The sequence below is a fragment of the Tribolium castaneum genome, chromosome 2, assembly GCF_031307605.1.
Source record: "Tribolium castaneum strain GA2 chromosome 2, icTriCast1.1, whole genome shotgun sequence".
Classification (NCBI taxonomy): Eukaryota; Metazoa; Arthropoda; class Insecta; order Coleoptera; family Tenebrionidae; genus Tribolium; species Tribolium castaneum.
In genome coordinates this window covers 26,440,433-26,447,930 of record NC_087395.1, presented here as the reverse complement: position 1 = coordinate 26,447,930, position 7,498 = coordinate 26,440,433, and positions in this window count along the sequence as shown.

The following is a 7,498-nucleotide window of genomic DNA, read 5'->3' as shown; positions in this document are numbered from 1 at the left end:
CGAGGAAGAGAATCCGGGATCGGTTGTGCCGGAGGCGGTCAAATAGGCATTTCAACATTGTCAAATCGATAACACCACCACCAAGGCGACACCCTTCCTATTACTGCCACGATCAGGACAATAACACACATGCATATGCCTCTCCGAATTGAAGAGCGATTGAATTATGAAAGGACCTATTTGCTAGCTTTGCATGTTTTATGGACAGGCCCCACAGCTACAACGGCTTTAAGCGAACTGACGTCACGGGATAGACGTCATTGGGATAGGTCGCAGGGAATTGCGTCAATCTTTCATTTCATACGGCTCCACATGGAGCTGATTCTAAAGTTCAAACTTAATAAAACATTCTGCAAGTGTGTTTTCAGACACGAAATTGCCAAACAATATTCAGGATTAATAGTTTTGAAAATAATTCGAATGTCGTGCAAAAATTGCACTGTTGCTAACATTTTATAAAAGTAACAGAATAGCATATAGATGTTTAGAGAAAACCAGTGGTTACAGTAGTTAACTCACTTACCTTCTAAAAACAAAAAAAACATTTTTTTTTCAAACTCACTCTAGCAAAGTTTTATGGACTTTTTTATGCATTTTACAACTTTCTCGAGTTATTAAAAATCCAAAAAAGTCTATATGTTCGATTTTTTATGTTTAATTTTTCCAAATTTTTGGTTTTGGTCCCGGGTACCCGGAACATTTATCCAGCAATAACTCTGAAACTATTAGAGATAACCCAATGAAGTTTACTATCGTTCTAAAGCTCTTTAAATGATCTATCATTTACAAAAAAAATCATTGTTCTCCGACTAATAGTTTTCGAGAAAATTGCAAATAAAACCAAAAATAGGTAAAATTAAAAAAAATTTATAACAAAAAAACTATTGGTAATTTGGCAATTTTTTTGAGACCAGTCGATTTCTCGTATCATTTTAAATGAGCTAAAGGAAAAATAGTTTCACTTTTTCGAATAGTTTTGCCGTAATGAAGATTTTTGTCTAGAATTAGGACTTAATGTTCATTTTACGGAATTTTGCGTCCGTCTATCAACGTCGGGTTAATAAAACGTTAAAAACTCCCCGATTTAAAATTTTTGCTCGCACATTTGCATCTCGTCCAGGAATAGCTCTTGACGCAGAGCAACGTCCTTTTAATATGCAACATCGCATCAAAACACTTGGTTCAATCGAGCGTTCCAATTTCATGTTATAAATTCAGAAATAGATACGTAAAATTAATGAAAGCGTCCGTAATCTACGAAAAGTTTCAATGGGAAAGATACGCTTATGGCGAGGAAAATTCCCTCTCGATACAATTCACAAGTGTGCGATCATTGTATTTTTCTCGCACTTTCTTGGTACAAAATTATATCAAGCGTCATAAATACACTGGCGCTGAGTTACGAGTTACACAAAATTTAATGTTTGTATAAAACCGCCTATTTTTATCTGCTACATTATTAAACATTTTCAATGTAAACATCCAGTAAATTAGTGGTTTGTGCTGGCTGTGCAGATACTCGACGCAATCAAAATAAAAACGAGCAAGAAAACAAAGAGGTTTTAAATAATAAGTGGTTTATTCATTGTTAATAACAGGGGGCGGACGGAGAGCTGAATTAATAAATAGGAAGGAAATGAGAGGAGACGTCTAATCTTAAAACAACCTATAAGAATAATTGTGGCCGCTTTTTGGGCTGAATTATCGTTTCACAAAAAAACACAACATTTTTGCGGTCCGCTTTGTCCCGAATTAACTGTTTAGCGCATCAAATTGGCAGTGAATCAGTTGATCCGTCGAATCCCTTTAGAGCATTGCCTTTCCATAAAAATATATTAGCTTTGGTCACAATTGCATTTCCATTTCCATGCATAGTAATCCTCTTTGGTCATTGAAACGCTGGCTACTCCCCTTTCAATTGCATTACTCGATCTTGGGAATATCAAGTTTGGGAAAAGTTCACGCATGTGGTAATGTAATGACAGAATAAAGTTTTTCGGACATTGATATCCAATCAGAACTCGGAGACAGTTTCACGTCCCTCAGGCTGACGTTTGTGGCTCCAATCTAACTTTGTTCCCTCTAAAACATATATATTTATATGACGTATTAAAAATTCCGACCGCCCTGAGACATGATAGTTTATGAGATTTGTTCCACGACTTTGATTTATACGACTCGTCTCTCGTTGACAAACGACAAAAAAATCAAAAACTTGGGTAGTGTTGTCATTAGATTGCAAAAAAATAAATTTTGTAAAACATTATGCATCGAATCCAAATTTCAGCAAATTTTTCCGGAATGTCGGTCTTGTGCAGCAAATTCCAAGATGCAAGGAATTCGGTAAGAGTTATTGAAGTTGGACTCGTTTCTAAAGTAATTAACTGACGCTGACGTTCTTTCTCGAACCGCATGGTTGTGGATGTCGCTTTACGACGACCTAGAAGCGTCTTATGGCATTCCGCAAGCTTGCACAGTCTCGTATAAAATTTATTTAAAAAGAAAGAACGGAAAAACTTTAATATATGTAAAGTTAGCGACTTTATGCGCTGCAGAAGTGTAACAATGGAAAAGGAGCAAAATAAAACCGAGTTTTTGGTGCTGCGTTATCCGAGAATATTACCTCTTTGTTCGATTGCTATTTTCTCGGTTAATTTTTTTGAAGAAGGGATCAAGGAAAAATTGTGCACACATATACATGGCGATGCGACAATATTGATTTTGGTGGACTAAAGCGCAATTTACAACTCATGCAAATTTAATCGCAATTTCCACGGCTAATATAAACTATAGGTGTTCATACAAAGGATCAATTATTCAAGGATATAAACGTCCGTCAAAAATGTCCTTTGTGTTTCCGGTTTTATTCCGGAAGGTAAATTGTCAATCAATTTCGAAAAGGACTAATAATAGTTAATTAACATTCTTTGAAACTTCATTATCAGTTCCTCGAACACTTGACATTTAATATAGCGAGAACTCCAGGAATCAATTCGATAATAAAAGCAACTCGAAACTTTGACATTCTGGTCTCTTCTTCTTCTTCTTCTTCTTTATTAAAAAATGCACTGCCCTGATTTTAATTACAATCCACGGCTTATCCTCCGTTCCTTTTCGCCAGGACAATACGTCATGAAACAGCTTTAACTCTAATCGCGTTTCGTTGTTGTGCCTCGGGATGGACCATTCCGGCTTTTCTACACGATCCAAGCAAAAATAATTCTAGACAGTGATCCTACACTGTCAAATTCCACGCCCGTTGCTGTCGAGAATTTCAATAACGGACGTACTAATGGAGAAGGCGCAAAAAGTAACTGACTTTTCCCTCCGACAGCTCCATAACCACAAAATTTGGTTGCAATAAAACCATCTTATTTGTCAAAAACACAGATAAAAGCTGACTTTATGCGCGCCGCAACGTCATAAAAATGTAATATACTTACCTAGGCAATAAAACAAACACTAAACACTTAATTTTTATCGCCCGGAGCAGTGTCTATAAAGATGGCGGTTATTTCCGTAATAATTAAAAGTTTGCGAGTTGCATTTTTTTGAAAACAAGTCGTGTTATAATGTCGTACTTTTAGAAGCTTTTAGTGTCTCGAGATACTTACAATAATGTTCTATCTGGCGCCTGAATGTCTCTAGTTTAAATAACTTTGCGAAAAGAGGGAGCGATCTCATCTCGACCCAAACATTTCGAACAATTCGAATAAAACCGTATGCTGTTTCACATGCATACACAATAATGCATTCGATCGTCCGAACGATATATATCAAGATTATAATTTGACAGTTTGAACTGAAACAAAAAAAAGATAAATGGGGTCCAGTCAGCGTTGGTCGAGTTAGGTAAACGTTAACATTGTCAGCAAAGTCCACAGTAAAATTCCTCGAGGCTTCTGGAATATTCAGAATAGTTAAACAGTGCATAAAATGCAATCGATATTAAACACACAAACGGACCGCAAATATGTTCACAAATTACGTGTCACAGTTTTTGCATCGCATTTTGATTCCGGTCCTGCACATCTCGAGATTTCCGATAGTCAAGAGCGTTATCTGAGGAAATTACCGCCTTGATGGAGTTTGCTAGTTATAGTAGTTTGTCGAACTTAACCATCTAAGTACATATTATCCCCCGTAAAGGTCAAGTGAATTGATTAAGAAGGAGGCAAGAATTAAACTTGAAGTCATAACTAGAGAAAAACTTTTTGCGCGGGCTAAAATCTAGACTTGGTGATGAAAGTAATAGACAGGAAGAAGAAATGGTGTTTGAGTTGAATTTATCATCGACCGCAGTTGAGAGCACACACACCGCCATAATTTTGAAACGAAATTCAGTCACAATGAAATACGACTCCGGTCCAAAGTCACAATCCACCTAATGGGAGTTCTTGGGAATTCTCGGCGAGTATTCTTCTGTCGTTATAACGAATCGGTAAACTCGCTGACGGTTCTCTAGAGTACTGCAATAAGCAATGTGTAACTGCAGCGCCATTGAGCACTATTAAGGGATGAATATCGTGGCGTTGGCGAGGATTACATCTGCATTTATTAAGATTCTTCTTTTTATTATGTTTAGGAGGGCGACTTAATCCCTCGATTTATCTCCGCAAGCGACGTTCATTTAAATGGATTTTTGTCTTAACACACTTTTTTTTTCATTCGTCACATGTATCCGATTTTGAACGAAACAAACGCCGATTTAATTAGCGCAAATCCCGAGAAGCTGTGTGTAAATAAATATTGCAAAAATTAATCTCAAAGTTGGGCGCAGCTACGTTCGGATTTACGCGTTCCTGCATTGAACGCGATTTTTAAATTTGTGGCAGTCAAGTACTGAAATATACCTTTAACATCTTAACAATAATATTACAATCAAAAGAAGAAAGTGAGGTACTCAACATGCCATCTACATTTGAAGCTTATTTTTATTCCAATATTGACAGTGTTGAAGTTTTCTTACGAAACAATTTTATTTCTGACCATTAAAGTACAAGATGTGTTAGAATGATTGTCCTAGTAAAATTAACATTGGTTTACATGTAATTATTTTTATCTAGTCACCTAGTATTGACTTTTTAATTTTAATTTTTTTATTTTTAACACATTTTGTATAAATATAAATAAAAAATATGGCAACTCTCCACAAGTAGTACCTAAAAAAAGTTTCTGTAATTTTATGTTTGCCGTAATAATTTAAAATCTTTGTATATTTATTGTGTTAAATTTTTGACTTTGTCTTAATCTCGTAAATTGTTATGAGTGGTTTTGTTGCGATATTTGAATCGCACCTGCTTGATACACAAGTGAGAATTTCACTAATAGTGTTTCAGGTTAATTTTCTTAATCGGGCGTGTTATTTATTGCCGCCATTAACTTCTTTTAATGAATAAAACAGGTGTGCCTTTAATTCTTTACTCGAGATGCTGCTTTTCGACGGAACGCTAACGATCTACCGAATTTATTACCGACATCTGTGTTATTGTTTATTCGAAATGGGGACTTTTATTAGACGTTGAGAGAAATTATCGTTTTACACGGCGTAAAGAGCGCAGCGGAAAATGAAAATTACAAAACACTTTTGGAAAAATTTTGTTTCCTGTGTTGGTTTTATCTGTTGAATCCAGTCCGTTGTTTCTTTTCGGTCCATCCATCCAGCACTTTTCAGTCGAGTAATCCATATTCATGTTCCGAAAGCCGACAATTTACTTTTTGCAATTGGCTAGCGTCGAGTTTAAAATAAACTTCGATTAAAATAAACAATTCCATTTCAATTTCGCCAAATTGAAAACGGAATCATCGGATTAACAAAGCCGCGTCGATGAAATTAAGAATAACTAGCGATGAAAAAAAGTGGACGTTTGACAAGTTGGTGGGCATTGAGTGATTAAGAGCTTCCAGGTAGCGGCCGGCCTGAAAGCCTTAGAAGGTCACTAGAGCTTTACGTAAAGCTTCCACTCAGCAGGAGACAGAAACCGACATTACAACTGGATTGGACGACGGAAATGTATATTGTTATCGGAAAGTGCTTTGCCACACGCTGCACAATCGATGGGGGACCATAAAAGCACGGGAAAAAGGGCCATTTTTTAAAATTTGAGAAAGAGAGACAAGCGCAAACTTGGCGGCGAAAACACTGGAGTATCTCAAACCAATCTAGTTAAACATCTCCCCACTGTTGACGATATGTCCTGAATTTTAATTCCATACCAAGCAAGCGCTCGCTTCTCTATACAATTTTCCGCCATCGGTTCCTTAAACAACTTGTTTATTTTTACACGCAATTTAAAGAAACATTACCAACTTTTCCTCGAGAATATTAAAAGAGATCTAGGCTACATTTCACGGCTTAATTGAACCAGAAGCTTGTTTACTCGATGCGAACGCAATTCCGAAATTTATTACCGAAAAAATTGCCCTTTCTCACATTGATGATAAAATGGCAAATATGCGTCTCGTCCTCTACTAGATCAGGCATTTATTGCCGTTTGATTGCCTTAAATTAGTTTCAAAGTCGATTAATAATCCAAAGTAATTAGAGTTTGCCCTAACGAACGCTTGAATTTATACGCTTTTAGTGATCTTACTCGCTGCACTAGTGTTTATTTAAGCACCGATTTAAAACCGAACTCAATTTAATCACTATTTTATTGTTTCTTTCGAGCTGGTTGAAATTGCAAAACTTTCTAATTTACTTGCTTTTAATCCAATGATCCATGCTGATTTTTAAAGGATTTTGGATTCAAACTCAGCCCACAAAAGATACATCAAAAATCTCCTCTCCATAAAGATTACAATTTGATATTCTGTTTATTAAAGCCAGCCAAAAAATCACTTGGATTTGTTATGACGAAAAAATCGCTTCAAGAAGAATTTATCATTTTTTTCATCGCACGTTCAATAAATGTTTCAAAATTGTTTTAAAATAGTAAATCTTGACCCGGGTCAGAAACGAGTCCCGCCGATATATCGAAAAAAGAACGCCAATAAAAGAATCATATATAGTCGAACGCGCTTTGTTTCACAACAGACATTTTTCCAATTCTCTTCTAGTCAGTCTGTTATTACTTTTACAATACCAAATCCAATAACGAAAATAAACTTCACAAATCGTCTCGTTCGGTGTTTGTTCTTTGATTACTACTCTCGGACAAAAATGTGGCGTTTAGGCGCCGCTGACCGCTAAAGCCGACTAATCAGAAACGGCTTTAACGAACAAACAGATTAAAGGTGAAACGAGCGAAAAATAATCACGACCACGATCAATTTACGAAAAAGTATACTTTTCTCAGCGACTGAATTAATTTATCATTTTATGAAAAGACCGGTTTTGTTTAACAACCCTTTTGTTTGCCAAAATGAGTGAGCGCAAACGGGCTGCGTATTACGAAAATTAAAATTTATTATTATTTATTAACTAATTATGTAACATAATATCAAAAATCTGATATTTGGTGACGGGACTAAGAAAAAATTTCCAAAAAATTGCAGT